The 16,355-nt window shown below is 38.4% G+C and overlaps 1 long non-coding RNA gene across 1 annotated transcript; it reads right to left on the reverse strand.

Moving 5' to 3' along the window:
• Positions 1 to 10,562: 10,562 nt before the first annotated feature.
• Positions 10,563 to 11,284, reverse strand: LOC108369282 (uncharacterized). Its single transcript, XR_001848479.1, has 2 exons — positions 11,092 to 11,284; positions 10,563 to 11,024 (listed from the first exon to the last, which is right to left on the reverse strand). It is a non-coding gene; the product is annotated as an uncharacterized LOC108369282 (long non-coding RNA).
• Positions 11,285 to 16,355: the final 5,071 nt, after the last annotated feature.

Below are 16,355 nucleotides of genomic sequence, written 5' to 3' on the forward strand. Positions count from 1 at the left end.
ACTGCAAGGAGCCTAACCCTCTCCCCAACGAAATCAACGGCGACCCTCTTCACCACCTGGACGAAGGAGGTCAGGCTTGAATTAGGCATTCACGTCGACGGCACACCCATACCGACGGTGAACAACCCGAAAATTTTAGGGGTTACCTTTGATAGCCTGCTCTCTTTCTCCGCGCACACAACCGCAGTTGTCAACAAAGTACAGAGCCGCAACAAGGTCCTCAAGTCGCTCGCCGGCAGCACTTGGGGCAAAGACAAAGAAACGTTGCTGGCAACATACAAGGCAATTGGCCGGCCGGTTCTAAATTATGCAGCGCCTGTTTGGTCACCGGGGACTAGTTGGACGCAGTGGACGAAGCTACAGACTTGTCAGAACGCCGCACTCCGGACAGCGACTGGGTGCCTTCTGATGACGCCTGAGTACCACCTACACAGCGAGGCCCAAGTGCTCCCCGTACGGGAACACAATAAAATACTCAGTAAGCAGTTTCTGGTGGGGTGTCACAGAAGTGAACACCCTAACAGACCACTGCTGGAGGAGGAGCCTCCGCCCAGGCACGTCAGGGGGCACCTATTCGTGTACAAGGACGCAGTCCAGACCTACACAGACCAACCACTGGACCCAATGACGTACAGACAAGCGATCAACGACATTCATAGGGAGTCAGTCTCCACCTACCTCGACTCCAGGCCTAGGAATGTCGTTATCGGAGCCCAATCACCACCTGTGGAAGAGACGGAGCTTCAATTACCAAGAGAGACCCGCGTTACTCTGGCTCAGTTACCATCTGGATATTGTAGCCGCCTAAACAGCTACCTGTCCACACTCCACCCAAACATCCCAAATTAGTGCCCGGCATGTGGAGACTCCCCCCACGACACCAACCACCTCTTCACATGCCAGCTCAATCCGACTCAACTAACACCCCTCTCCCTTTGGTCCGACCCCATCGAAACAGCTAGTTTCCTGGGCCTACCGTTAGTTGAGCTCGACGATAATGATTGAAAAGTTGACCCGAAACAGGCGGGGCTTAGTAGTGCCGCTACAACAACAACAACTAGGTCCTTGGGTCTTCCGTCCACCCGAAGTGTCACCTGCACTGCCACTAGGTCTTGCGTTAGGAACTCTGTAATGCAAAAATAATCAATATTGTTTTCTCAGCAGAGAAGTCCCATATTACCTTATTACTTGCTCCTTTGAGGCCCCTTACCTGGCCTCTGTAAGTCCACGGCTCCTGAATTAGTAATATGCCCAGATCGTCCGTCGAAAACCTGCTTGCAATTACAGCCGAGGCTGCAATCGCATGATGCAGATTGATCTGGGCTACTTTCAAGGGCGGTCGGTACCTCATCATTGCTCGTCGAGGTCCGAGAGCCGTAAATCGCCCTCGCTTCTACCGTCGAGCTCAAGCCTTCTCATGTCTAGACCCACCAGCAGCTCCTGTGTAGAGGGGACTTGCCCCTACGTGAGAGCCGCCGAGTTCTGCTCACGGGTGCCTCCCGAACTCGAAGGTTGGGTTTGAGGTGTGGGCTGATGGGCCGACGCGCTATCTGCTTCTGTTAGAGCAGGGGGATTGTCATCCATCTTAGTCTCCTCTTCGCCCCCTTCCTTCTCGTCCGCAGCCTTCAGACGCCAGGGCCGCATTGTGACAAAGCTGAATCTGTAGTTCAGCTTATATCCGGCCCTTCTCACGCAACAGAAAGAGTCTTCGTCAATGCCTACATTAAGTCGTAGACCGTTGTCCTCTATGGCGCTCGATATGACACGCCACGCAGGGGTGTTAAGCCCTGCGTTTTGCGCCCTCAGCAGCCCAAACACATAATCTGACGATTTGTCAGCACATCTCGGTAGGAAGATGGACATATTGTGCATCGGTGGGATGTCATCGCCACGTTTGACATACAATACGGCCCCTTTCCAACCTTCTAAGTTCGGTGCAGCCTCTTCTAGCCATTTTGCCGTGCCCTCATCTTTGCAGTGCACCAGCATCATGCCGGGACGGAAGTATACTCCGCAGAACGCCAGCGGGTGCATCCACCCCTTAAAAACCTCGTCCATTATGGCGTCCTGTAGGGTAGTCACATGTTACGAAAATAAACTATATTGTACGTTACTATTTCGTTTCGTTTATTACTTTAACAGTTCGGTACAATACGAAACAAAACGGCTGAGTTCACTTTGGCGATAGTACACTACAGTAGTTTAGTAGTTACAGACGAAACAACAAACGAAATGAATCGTGCAGGGAAAATATATTTATGTATGTACATATATGCAATAAACAAATACAAAACGAATGGCTGCAATGAAAAAAAAAATAAAAATGTTTTTTAATTGAATTGGATATGAAAATTTACAGAAAAAATTATTTTTCACGTAATTGAAACGTTTGCATACATATAAAACGTACCCTATGGTACAATTGTCACAAACGAAAAGCAAACGTTTCTCGTTGGGGAAAATGACAGTGAATCTTACAATTTGTTTCTGACTATTTACAAAACTGTACAAAACCACAAATGATATGATGATCGATGAGCAAATGGGAATTGTTTTGTACAGTTTATTTTCGTACCCTGGGTAGTCAGCTCCTCCGGACTCAGCGCCTCCGCGGGGTAGTCTCTAGGCAATACCGCCACCCTGATGCCCCTAAGAGCATCGGAGTAGCTCGGCGTCTGCCCCCCTCCCCCCGCGAGGACGTTGGTTCCTAGTGCCTGCCCCCGGCCGCTTAGCAGCGGGTGCGGTCTCGCCGGACCCCCTCCTTCCTACCTTCGTCGCTCTTCTTATCTCTGCGATCATGCCCGCTCTTCCGCTTTGCAGCGGGTGCGGTCTCGCCGGTACGCCTGTTTTGGTGGTGTCCCTCACCCCGCTTATTAGCGGGTGCGTCCCTACCTTTCTCGCTGTTATGCCCGCCCGTCCGCCTATTGGCGGGTGCGGTCTGTTTGCGAGAGTACTCTTGCTTTTTAGGCTGATGCCCGCCCTTCCGCTCATCCGCGGGTGCGGTCGATCTGTTCTCCCCCGAGTGCTTTTTGGCAAGGGCCAGTTCCCTAGCCACCTCGGGTGTCTTACCTTCCTCCAGGTACCTCACATACCGTCTCGAGGCCGATCCACTGCGGCCAAGTCGCCGGCGGTCATCAAGGGCGCCTGGTTGCCCCAGAGGCGGAAGTGTGGGTGGTTTTGCCCGCCTATCACGGTGGCATTCACTCTCTTGCCTCGTAGAGTCTCGAGATGCTGTGGAGCTACGGCTGCGGGACCTGTCCCGCGCTCTAGCTGGTTCGCCGTGCCTTCTGCGGTGCCTCTTTAGCTGCTCGGTGGTCTCATGCCCACCTGTTGGTCTTATTGCCTTCTCATGATAGATACCTGAGCTGGTGCAGGGTTCCTCATCATCTTTTGCATGCTCTATAAATAGAGCTGCCTCAGCGTCGGAGAGACTATTACGGAAGTTCTTCCTCCGAACCTCTTGCGTGCTGCATTTAGGCTTAGTTTGCAATGCCTTCTTATGTTCTGCCTTAGTAGCCTCTTTGGTTGCTTTTGTTTCCTCTTCTCGTTCTTTGTTGTTGTTTTTGGTTTGTTTTATTTTTGGTTGTAAATCAAAGTTTACTACTAACAATCTTTTCAAATAATTTCGCAATATTGGGAAGCTTAGAAATAGGACGATAATTCGAAATGTCACTTTTGTAACCTGGTTTAAAAATAGGAGACACAGATGTGATTTTCCATTCATCCAAAAAATGACCTAACGCTGCACTGGGGTATTTCAACGATTTAGACGGCCAAAAAAAATATTTTAACAAAATTTTGGAGAAAACTTAAAAACATTTTCCCCCTTTCGATAGAGAACATTCCAAATAACATTTCCCAGTCCCCCTCACTTTTCTAACTTGCACAGCGAACGCTCACCGTTGACCGGAAACAGAATATTCTAACGCTACTTATAAATAAAATTTCGCTCTCTAGAAAGATCGTGACGGTTTTAAGTTAATATTTTGATTTCCCTGCAGGGATATAAGTGATGATTAAAGAATAGTTTTGGGTATACAAGCGTTTAAATTTAGATAAATGTCAATTTAGATAAATCTACGATATTTCAGTAAATGTTGTATCCATTGTATTGTATTGTTAAAAATTAGTATGTAAAGTAAAATTTTCGAACAAAATAGGATTATTATTAAATTTTTAGAAGATGGGTGTGGCCCCGCCCACTTATGATGAAATGCTGTACCTCAGTATCCGCTTCACTAATCCGTACCAAACTCGGTATGAGCCTTGCTTAGGCTATATCTAACATAACTGCTAAAAATTCTTGAAATCGGGCGATAACCACGCCCACTTCCCATATAACGGTAATTTACAGATACGCGAAAACTGCGACAAATCAATAGCTACTGAAGCTAATTCCCTCTAAATCGATTCTTGGAATAACCTCTTAGCATTAAATAAAATTATTATAACTTTTTGGATAATGGGCGTGGCGCCGCGCACATTTGACCACAAATGTATATCTCGGTAACCGCTAATTTACTCCAAGTTAATACTTACAAAATTCTCTTAACAATAAATAAGACTGTTATTATTACAAAAATGTAGTTTTATAACATAGGGTGCGTGCGAGCTACGTAATAATTACCGCAATATTGCAGACTTGTTGCTTTCCTGATGACATGTTGCTGATGCTCAACTTAAACTTTTCTAAAATGTTGCAGAAATTGCGCAGTAAAAATTTGTGTGTTGCGTTTGATTTGCCAATGATGAATAACTGATTGTCAAAATTTTGTTCGCCCAAATTTTCGCGTAGAACGTTATACTCTTTAAAAAAAGAGTTACACTGCCGCACTAATTGCACCTCGAATACATTCATTTCTTACCTATACTGTGATACATATTTGAATTACTTAATTCCTTTAATTAAAGTTGAATTTGATTTTTTAAACCCTGGAAGGTTCCTCAGAAATAAAGCCTTTTCAAACCCATTTCTACAGTTCGAAATGGCTCATCGACGAGTATGGTCGCGCTGACCTGTCGAGTTTTTATAAAGCAAATATTAGATTAAAATACACGCAAAAATGATGTCGTTTCATTAAAAATAACATACAGCTTTAAATTAAGCTTCATTAAATATAAAATAAAATTTTGAATCAAGAGAAGATAATACTTTAAATAAAAATTACATAAGTAATGTAATACACGTGGACATTAAGAAATGAAATTGCGATTAAATGGAAATGTTAAAGCGTAGTTTTGAAACGGTACTATCGTATGAACAAATTAACTATGAACAAGTGAACTAAGAAAAATTTATTACTATAACTGTTTCATGAAGCGAAACAAGAAATACATATTTTAAAGGAATTAATTTCTAAAATTGTTGGAAGTTACAATTTAATGCATATGCATTAAACACATATAATACGATGAATAATGATTAAATTATTAAATTGAGGAATAACCTGGCGATACGTGGACCTAGTTCCCTGCCATACAAATACAAATACAAACTTAACAAATATAATTTGACGTATAATTACCAATTACTAAATTGAAAGAATAACCTGGTTACTTGTGGACCGTTAAGGTTCCAACCAAGAAAACACAACACAAATTTTAAAAATGATATAATCAAGATTTAATAAAAAATAAAGATTTGAAATAAGCATAGCAGAAACTTGTGCACGTGGTTCTGGCCCATAGCGGTATTACCATCGTGTATCAGTGGAGCGACGATTGGATACATCAATGGAATATAACATACAAAGAGACATATATTAAAAAAATTAGAGGAATAACCTGGCGGTGGTGAAAACCAGCCAACCTACCCAAAACCCCCCAAAAAAAAACCATTTCTATTGATACTCATATTGCAGCAATTCATTTAACTAATTGAACAAAATTTTTTAACAGGTGGCAACTCTGTTAATGTTTTAACCTTTATTTACTTGATTTTAAACATTTTCAATTCTATATGTCAAAACACGTCTTTTCTAAACATTTCGTGTTGAAATATTCATAAAAATAATTTTGGCCGCATAAATCGGCTAAATACCCCTATGTGCGCTGGGGATAAATTAAATAAGAGAAGCAATTTCTAGGAACTGGATGCGATGCATTGCTTGAGAAAATAAGAGGAGATTTAATGAACATCCACTTGTTTGGAAGTCTTCAAGCTTCTTATTCCATAAAAAATAGGTAATGTTCCACACATCGAGTTACACATACGCGTTCCACAAGTAAGTTTTACAGTTTCTTTGATATACACTCACAGTTTGAACTTTGCTCGAGTTTTTCTACACGTAGCATGTGGAAAAAACCAAATATCATCTACCCATAAAATCAAAGATCCAAAATGTAACGATCTAAGAATAATCATTCACAAAATTTTATTTGAAAAAATCGGCGAACATATTTGCTGTGCCATTAATTGATGATGACTGCTTCCCTTCGTACTGCATGGAAATTGGATATACCGAGGAAGTAAGCTTGGAGTTGATAAGGGTGCAAAAAGCTTTAGGATTAGTTTCGATATTATTTTCGAAACTCATTAAGTAATTGTTATATAACAACTTGTTTAAACAATTAAACTCAGCCATATATTTCTCGAACAACGCTTTATGCTGCTTCATACTACCATTATTCTTAAAGTCTATATTGATGGCAGTTGCAAAGCTGACGAACTGTAAAGGAAAGGTATGACCACCTTAAACCTTCCAGAAAAGGCCACGTTAGATATAGCAATAGCTACTTTTAAGCAGTTTTTCAGAGATCACACCATTCTAGGGTAGTAGTGCACTTTAGCGGAACCAGGTCAAAAACCAGGTCTTGACGCCAATAATAATAATCAGAGACCAGGAATTAACATTTTTAATTCACTAAAGAGTTATTCACAAAAGGCACTTTTCGCTTTGCACATTCTTTTTAAATACAAGACATTTTTATAAAACACCCAGTAACCATAATAGACATCACTGGGGCGGCAGCCCCAGGTTTACCACACAGAAAGGGAATTCTATTTACCTCACCCTTTCCCAAGGCTACATCACTGTTGGTGCACACCAAAAGGAGAATTCTATTTGGTAAGGGTTATAATCCTAACGCGCGGCCTAAGGCCGCCTACGCAGAAAGGAATTCTACGCAAAAATACTGTGAACGCAAGTGAAAATTGTGCTTTTTGGCCAATTTTCTAAGGGGTCCCTAGGGAACCATAGGGAATAACTCTAAAATTAATTAAAAACCTTAATTTCCGGTCTCGGATTGTTGTTATTCGCGTTTAAACGCGTAGATTGATACCCCTCTTGATTTTTTATTGGTCAATTTTGGCCTGGCTCCGCTTTTACCCATTCTAGTAATCAAGGAACGTTGGATCTACTTTTCGCCTTGCGAAACTTTCAGGATTATCTGGTATTTCTATAAAAAGAAACGCTTACGGGCCACTTCCTAATGTGGAATCAGAATCTGTATTGACCAAAGCGACAACGCTGTATGTATACTACCCTACAATACGCGATTAACAGAAACTCCAACACATTCACAAGGAAAACTAACACATATGCAAAATTTTATATGTTAGTTTGGCCCTGTAGTGAATGATTGCCATTAGATCGATCAAGTGAGTGGCAATGCTGATAGAAGTAACGGTTGTTGGTTACCATAGTAACCGCAAGATTCACTAGGCCTGCATTTTGTGCTCAACAAAAGTAGTTGTACCTGCCAAATTATGTCGAGTACTGAAGTATTTGGATATAATTTTGAACTTAATTAGTTTAAACGATAATTTTATCATTATTCGACCCTCTCATAGCAAAAGTAAGTAAAAGTAAAGTAAAATANTGACAACACATTTTAAAGCATTTTGTTGCATCATTTTACCTAAATTGTGCGTTTAAAGTGGCTGACAATAATTTTGGCTAATTTTGGTTTTCGTTGTTTTCTTTGCTTTGTTTACTTTTCGCTCGTTTTCCAGTGAAACAAGATGGCGTAGAACCCGCTAAAAAAATCGACTTTTTTCACTCTCTTGTTCTTACGTGATCTTGTGTCTTTCGTTCATGTGTCGTGGAGACATCGTATAACGGTTGTTGGTTGCCATAGTAACCGCAAGATTCACTAGGCCTGCATTTTGTGCTCAACAAAAGTAGTTGTACCTGCCAAATTATGTCGAGTACTGAAGTACTTGGATATAATTTTGAACTTAATTAGTTTAAACGATAATTTTATCATTATTCGACCCTCTCATAGCAAAAGTAAGTAAAAATGAAAGTGTTTATTGTGGTATGACATATTTTTATATATAAACGTAATAAATAAAACCGTATTATAAAGTACTTGGTACTAAAGATGTTCAAATACGCACATCAACAGAAAAAAGAAAGACGCAAAACGAAAAGATTCTCAAAACTCAAAGTGCTGTGGAAATATAAAGATAAGTTTTATAAAATATTTCATTTAAAATGAAGAAAAGAGCTTTTAATAACGCCATGAGCAAGAAAAACTGATTTACGAATCCAATATTAAAAAATTTTATCGACATCGCCAGTTCTCTTTGAGTTCGGCATTCAAATTTTAATCATCAGTGGTGTAAATTTACGGAATTATGAGTGATCAACCTTGATTGGAATATAAGTCAGCAATGTGCAATCAAATTTGATGTAATAACCGACCAATCATGACACATCAAGTCTGACATGTTTTCATATCATTGTTGATTACTCACAGTTTATGTAAAAATTCGTCAAGTCTGATCTCTCACGCATGATATAGAAATCTATCATTTATGACACAGTTAATACTTGTTTTTTCTTTTATTTTTATAAAATCTTATGAACTACTCTGCAAGAACAGTGACTATCATTTGACAAATCATTTGAGTGGCAAGACTGATAGAGATTTCTGTCACTGGCTACCTACAAGTTTCTATCAAATTCTAAAGGGCAGTCTGAAAAATCTGATGTAAACATTTGTGTACATGTGACCTTCCGTTTTCCTCCAACTTATCTTTAATGGTCTCTTTAATTTTCTCTTAACATTCTCATGAGAATGTGTTAGTTTCCATCACACAATTCTTGTAGGGTAATTATTAATCATCAAAAAATTATAAGCTAAGTACATTACTTCGAATTAGGAGCTAAATATATTTCACTAAGTACAGTACATTATACATTGAATGAACAAAGGAAATGTGGCCAAAAATTAAGCAAAATAAGGCATTTCTATTATTTTTGCCACCAGCGTTCATATGTAAATACTTAAATCTAATATCTTAGTATTATAAAGGGTGAACACACCAAAACTGCGACACTTAGAAATTACTACCAGAAGCAAACTAGAAGGCTTTGAAATTATTATTTTTTGTATTATATAACTTGGAAGTTTAGATGTTATTAAAATGTTAAAATATTAGTTATTATTTGCTCCATATGCAAGTGATCGGTATTTTCATCGCACACGCGCCATCATGTTCTGCACGACTGCATCATCGACATTACGCGATGCGCACCACTACTTTGTTTTGCACTCTTCAATAATTTTCACTCTTTCACCTGTTTTCTTCAAGATTCCTTTGACAATTGACCAATATTCCCCAATAGGACGTGGCTCTGGGCTATTGGGTGGATTGCAGTCGTGAGGTACAAAATTGATGTTATTTGCATTATACCATGGCAATGTGTTCTTGGCATAGTGGCAGGTTGCCATGTCCGCCTAGAACGATGGCCTACTCCTTATCTGTTGATAAATGACAGAAGACGCCTTTTTAGGCACTCATCCCGATAAACTTGATCATTCATTGTCCGGGATGGGAAAAAAGGGCTGCTCTTACGGCCGCAGGAACAAATAGCTTGCCAAACCATGTGGTTTTTGGAAATTTGGACTTAATTTTCAGCTTACAACTTTCAGGGGCATCTTGACGACTTGCAGCAGTATAAAAATCTTGACCTGCAATATATTTTGAATTTTTATAGCAGTAGGTTTCGTAGTCCATAACAATGCGGTTGTATTTTTTAATTTAGAATTCATACAACTTCCGAATGCGGGATTTCGCTGTAATATTCTACTTTGCGCCTCGGTCTGGCGCTGTTGTGAGCTGTAGAACATCTCAATGAAGCTTTCCGCTTTACCTTTTGTACGAAAAACTGCGAACTCAGTACGGATTTTGCAACATAACCCGACAAAATCTTCGGATCTCGCGAAAACGCACTGAGGACCTTCCGAGCACTGTTTTTATCACTTTGACCATGCTAACCCCCGCTCCCTGGTTTTCTCGTAACTGTCAGGCCTTATTTGTACCGATTAAAACCCTGCAAACTGTCGAATAGTGCACTCTTTAATTTTTTAGCAATTTTACGTGTACTTAAGGCCGGAGCATTTATAAACTCGTGCAAAATGGTTTGTCTCGTTTCTAGCTCGGTTGCCATTTTTAACTCAACAAGGAATCAAATTCAAATGAAATTTCTTCTACGTTCAACTAAGCTCATGGTCAACTTATGGTGTTTGAATTTCAAATTCGTTTTGGGTAAGTTATAACTCCCCAAAGTGTCGCAGTTTTGGTGTGTTCACCCTTTACATGTCCAGCCGAAGTGTTTTTAGATTTTTTGGTGCAAGCGGTGATGGCTGAGCTCAGTTGCCTTCTTGATTTCTTTTTGGAACTCAACAGGACCTTTCTTTTTAAATGCATCTATGTGGAATGAAATAGATTACCAAAAAATTGGTTTGTTAAAAGATATGTACATATGTATACGGTAGTGGCCACATAATTAGGGATATTATTTCTTGATAAGTTTTGACCATTTTTTTAAGAACTTGCGCTGATTTTTGAGAATTTTTGACAAGTATGTTAAAAAGGTTTATATGTATATAGTTATAAATAAATAAAGAAAATATAAATGGTCAGAACTTGTAGTGTTCCTAATATGTGTACATATTACCTCGTAGGATTGTGTCAACCAGTTAAACTGCAGCAATGCCTCGTCCGAAGATAAATGTTTAATACCGCTGGCTACGTCCTCAAACACACCTTTTATTTTTATGATATAAGTGGTCTTTCGAAAAATTGATGTACAGCAATTAGAACGTGAAATATGTATTCCATAAAATATAAATCATTACCATGGCTTATGTATACTCTGGATTTTTTAATTTTGTTTCTATTAAATCCACAGCGCAATAGGCCTGCAGTGGTAGAGAACTGGCGATGTCGATAAAATTTTTTAATATTGGACTCGTAAATCAGTTTTTCTTGCTCATGGCGTTATTAAAAGCTCTTCTCTTCATTTTAAATTAAATATTTTATAAAACTTATATTTATTTTTCCACAGAATTTTGAGTTTTGAGCATCTTTTCGTTTTGCGTCTTTCTTTTTTCTGTTGATGTGCGCATTTGAACTTCTTTAGAACCAAGTACTTTATAATACGGTTTTATTTATTACGTTTATGTATAAAAATATGTTATACCACAACAAAAACTTTTATTTTTACTTACTTTTGCTATGAGAGGGTCGAATAATGATAAAATTATCGTTTAAACTAATTAAGTTCAAAATTATATCCAAGTACTTCAGTACTCGACATAATCTGGCAGGTTAAACTACTTTTGTTGAGCACAAAATGCAGGCCTAGCGAATCTTGCGGTTACTATGGCAACCAACAACAGTTACTTCTATCAGCGTTGCGACTCATTTGATCGATCAAATGACAGTCATTCACTACAGGGCCAAACTAACATATAAGATTTTGCATATGTGTTAGTTTTCGTTGTGAATGTGTTGGAGTTTCTGTCAATCGCGCCTTGTAGGGCAGTCTAGCAATATGCCAAAACGTATATGTTAGAAGGAGATGAAGCATCACACGTACACAAAATTTTCCATCAGATCTTTCACACTGCGCTTTAGAATTTGATAGAAACTTGTAGGTAGCCACAGACAGAAATCTCTATCAGTCTTGCTACTCAAATGATTTGTCAAATGATAGTCACTGTTCTTGCAGGGTAGTTTTCCGTCACCCCCTTCGCTAAGTGTAAGAAAATTCCGCGCGGTTCATTAGGTGTAATTTATTTCAATAACCCTTTTGGGACGGCTTTCGAGCCGTGGAGCTAATTCAAATTTAATTATTGCAGTACATTATTATGTGTCGTATTAACATATGTGAGGTGGAAAAATGTCAACAATTGCATTCGGTGGGGTAGGAGGGGGTGGTACATATTTGTACCATCCGTCTTTTTAACTGGTACACTAGTGTACCATCCGTCCTGTGGAACAAACATTAGAGAACGGGAGTACTTAATTATTTAATTATAGTTCATTTATAGTCTTCCAATTATTCAAGATTTTTATGTAAGAATATGCTAAAATTATAGTAAGGAAATACGAAGTGTTAGAAACGGAAATATTTCAATTAATATTTTATTAAGAGCAATTCATTGTTTTTTTAATCCTTTTTTTATAAAAATGAAGGTAGAAAATAATAACAAAAATAATACTAGTGCACAAACATATAAGTGATGAGGGACGCTGTGGCGTAGTGGTAAGCAGTGCGCGCTTCCACTCCGCAGCACCTGGGTTCAAGCCCTGGTCAAAGCAACATCGCAAAAAAAATATAGAAAAAAGTTTTTTTTTTTAACAGCGGTCGTCCCTCGGTAGGCAATGGCAAACATTTCTGCCATGAAAAACAGCTTCTCATAAAAATACAATCTCCGTTCGGAGTCGGCGTAAAACTGTAGGTCCCACCGATTTGTGTGACAACATCAAGGCGCACGCCACAAGTCGGAGGAGAAGCTCGGACAAACACTAACATATGTATAAGCGCCAATCTATTATTATTATTATTATTAAGGGACAAATTACACTGCATACAAAATATTTTTTTCCGTGTTTGATTTCTTTGTTACGAGAAATTAACACAACGCCGACATGTTGTTAGCTCAGATGGGAGAAGACAACATGCTCATATTTTCTGAGGTCGCTTACCTGCCTTTAGAGCTCTAGGAACGACAAAAGTTTCAACCCATTCTTTATCAAAACTTCAGCTAACGTCGCTAAACAAATTTTTAAATTGCAGCCCTGTGCGATTTAGGGATTTTGAGATATGCTGCCATCTTAATCAAACGATAAAAAACTATTTCCACTATTTATCAGACTTCCTATCGTATCAACATAACAAACTCATTTGCTACGCCACCTATAATTTCATGATAAAACTTTATTTGATCTGGACGTTCCAATTGTAATTGACTTTTTTTTAAGTTGTCGTTACCGCTATCATCGGCTCGTGGCAATTACTAATTACCTACTAAAACTTTTTTGCTATCTTGCCGTTTTTCACACAACAAGCCAGATGATGTTCTCCTTAATAGCGCTTCGCTGCGCTGCAATTTATTTGGGCCAAAATTTGGTAAATTTTTTCTGTTGCAGTACTCAAATCTGGATAAGAAATTGCATCATATAAATTTTGCATATGAAAAAATCGATCAAAACATAAAGCCACGTTTTTTAACTTGATTGAACCAGCCACTTTATTTACGACTTGCCCTCCAAGAGTTCCTGATGATGCACACTTCAGAGGTACACATAGGTACCATTGAAAGGAACTATTGGTACATATATGTACCACATTTAATTATAGTACGAAAAACACAATAAATATAGCAATGTCGTAACCTGCGACGATGAAGTCACTAAAACACTTTATATCTACTTCATTTCCTCACGTTGCAATCAACCCGCGGCCCATACTCCCCGAGAATTGAACGAAAACTAAAAAAAATGGCACATTTACTATCGACTATTACAAGAAAACACACAAATTTTCACTCAAGAACTCAATAAGAACTAAAGTACGGACGGAATGGTAATTTTTTCAAGCAAATCAGCTTTTAGGCATGTTTAAACTTTTACTGGTGCATATATATACCAGTCGTAGGGATACATCTCAACAAAGATACTTAAACTTAGCCAAAAACATAGAGGATTTTCATATTTTTTTAATTTTAACCCTATTCAAAATACTTTCAAAGTAAATAATTCTTAAACTTCATTCGTCTGACCTATATGTGATATATATATGTATTTCAATAAACTAAATGACCTAATTTAAGAAAATTTGGATTTTTAAACAGGTTGCCATGCTTCTACATTTAGTTATAAATAAGATTGTTTTAAAGTCATTTCGATTGGTACTTGTATTTTTAATAATTTATTTAACTTACAGAATAATTTGAATTGAATTTAAATTTTAAACAGGTGGCGCAACCCTCTTCAAACTCTTCAAAAATAATCTTCATGTTTAGCCTCTTTCGTCTGACACCCATATATATTGTGATACACATTTCAATTACCTATTTTGCTTAATTCAAATTAAATTTGATTTTTTAAACAGGTGACAACCCTCCATCTAGTTTGCAAATAAAGCCTTTTCAAACCCATTTCCATTGATACCCATATTGTAATAATTCATTTCCCTTAATTGAATTTTATTGTTTAATAGGTGGCAACCCTTTACATGTTAGATAGATAGATTTGTTAGAGGATGTGCACTGCGAATTTAGTTCTATTGTGCCCTCAGAGCTCATCACAACCCCTCGTCCAGCCCTAGTGCTCTGATGAAACCAAGCAGTTTCGAAGGCTGTAGAGTGAATGTCTGAAGCCTCCGGCCACAGCTTTTCTAGGTGTGTTTGCCTTATTCTCGACACCGCGTCACATTCTAAGAGGATATGCGTAGGCATAAATCAATACCATCAAAGTATTACTCAAATCAGTGCTTGTACTTGTATCAAGCAAGGTATCGATACCTAGTGATGTCCCGATACCAGTACTTAGAAGTATATACTCGAGTACTTCTACCAAGTACCGAGTATTTTTTGTACTTCGATACGTGGGAACAAGTACTTCATGGGTATCGAGTACAAAGTTCAAGTATTTACTTGTTTGCTAAATTTGGGAAAATCAACTGAAAATAGATCTGTGTTGTAGTTTTTGAAAAAAATGATTCAAGATGTGAACCACTCGATTTCGCTAGGGTTAGAACTAACGAAAGTGGAGAACGAAAATCGTATCGAATTAAAGGAGGATGTGGAGCCAGCCTATGATTTGCGGAAGCGTCGTCTATAGATCGTTTTGAAACCGAAGAATCAAACACATGTAAACAATGAGCTTTCTCATTACTTAACATCTCCAATTTCGGCACTTCCAAGTAACCCCATTTTAAAATAGAAGGATATGAAAAGTAATTTTCAGCTCTTCATAAGCTTTTCTCCACTGTATGTTGTTATATTGTAAATGGGCATTGAATTAAAATTTCTTGTGTGAGTACTTTTCGAGTACAAGTAGAATCGGGTTTTTCCTAGCAATAATTTGAGTAGCATCGAGTATTCTCTTCGATACTTTTAATGAGTATAGGCATCGAGTACATGGTGGTATCGGACGAACACTATCGATACCTACTCTGTGCAGCGGTGCAACGGCTGCGTACTTGATAGCTCAATGGTTTGCAGTTTGTTGCACCGATGTTATTTTAGAGATATGGTGGAAATAAATAAAGACAGGAATTAGTCTTCCGTATAAAATGTAATTCTTTTATTACAAAGTATGTATATATATTTCGCTATGTATGCACAAATATTGGATTGGAAAATTAACTTTTACCTCAATCGCTTATGACGTCGGGTGATGGCTGATAGACGTCCTCTTTTGATCTCCAGAAAAGAAGTGACCGATCTCCTTTTTACGAAATTAGGTTCAACCTCCAAACAGTAAAACTGTTTGGATGGGTAACTTAACGAAAGCTAATTTGGCGGAAAGTATTACATGCAAATGTATACATGCCCGTGTGTATAAATGAACATTAGGGTGGTACACCCATTGCATTATTTTGAGTTTAGGGTGGAGGCCTAAACATACCGGCCCCCTTGCTACAAGCAACATCTATTACGACTCAGCCATCACACCGCGTTGAGTAACTAGTTACAAATTCGAATTTAAGTAGTAAAAATGTCAGCTGGTTGTCATCCGATCAGTCGGACTTCCTGGTTGCCACCTGTGCTTCCATCTTCGCCTCCTAGAGCTGTAGATATGATGCGAAAGAAAAGGTTAAGAGAACAAGGCATGGTTGGACATTTCATTGCACTTCATTTATTAAAAATTCATATTCATTTAAAAAAAAAGTATATATATACATATGTATATATATAATAGAGTGGTTCCAAAAAACATTTTTTTTTTGGAAATTCATAAACGCTACCTCAAATTATTGTTATTTGTGATAAAATAAGAGAAACGTATTTTTTTATTTTGAAAAAAAGTTCGTTTAAAGGTCGCGCTGGTCGGTTTTTTATAAAAACGCTGATGTTCTCAATTTTTTTATTTTCTTGATATGTTAAAA

This window comes from Rhagoletis zephyria, unplaced genomic scaffold (assembly GCF_001687245.7).
Source record: "Rhagoletis zephyria isolate East Lansing unplaced genomic scaffold, Rhagoletis_zephyria_1.1 Rzeph_scaffold_03584, whole genome shotgun sequence".
Taxonomy (NCBI): domain Eukaryota; kingdom Metazoa; phylum Arthropoda; class Insecta; order Diptera; family Tephritidae; genus Rhagoletis; species Rhagoletis zephyria.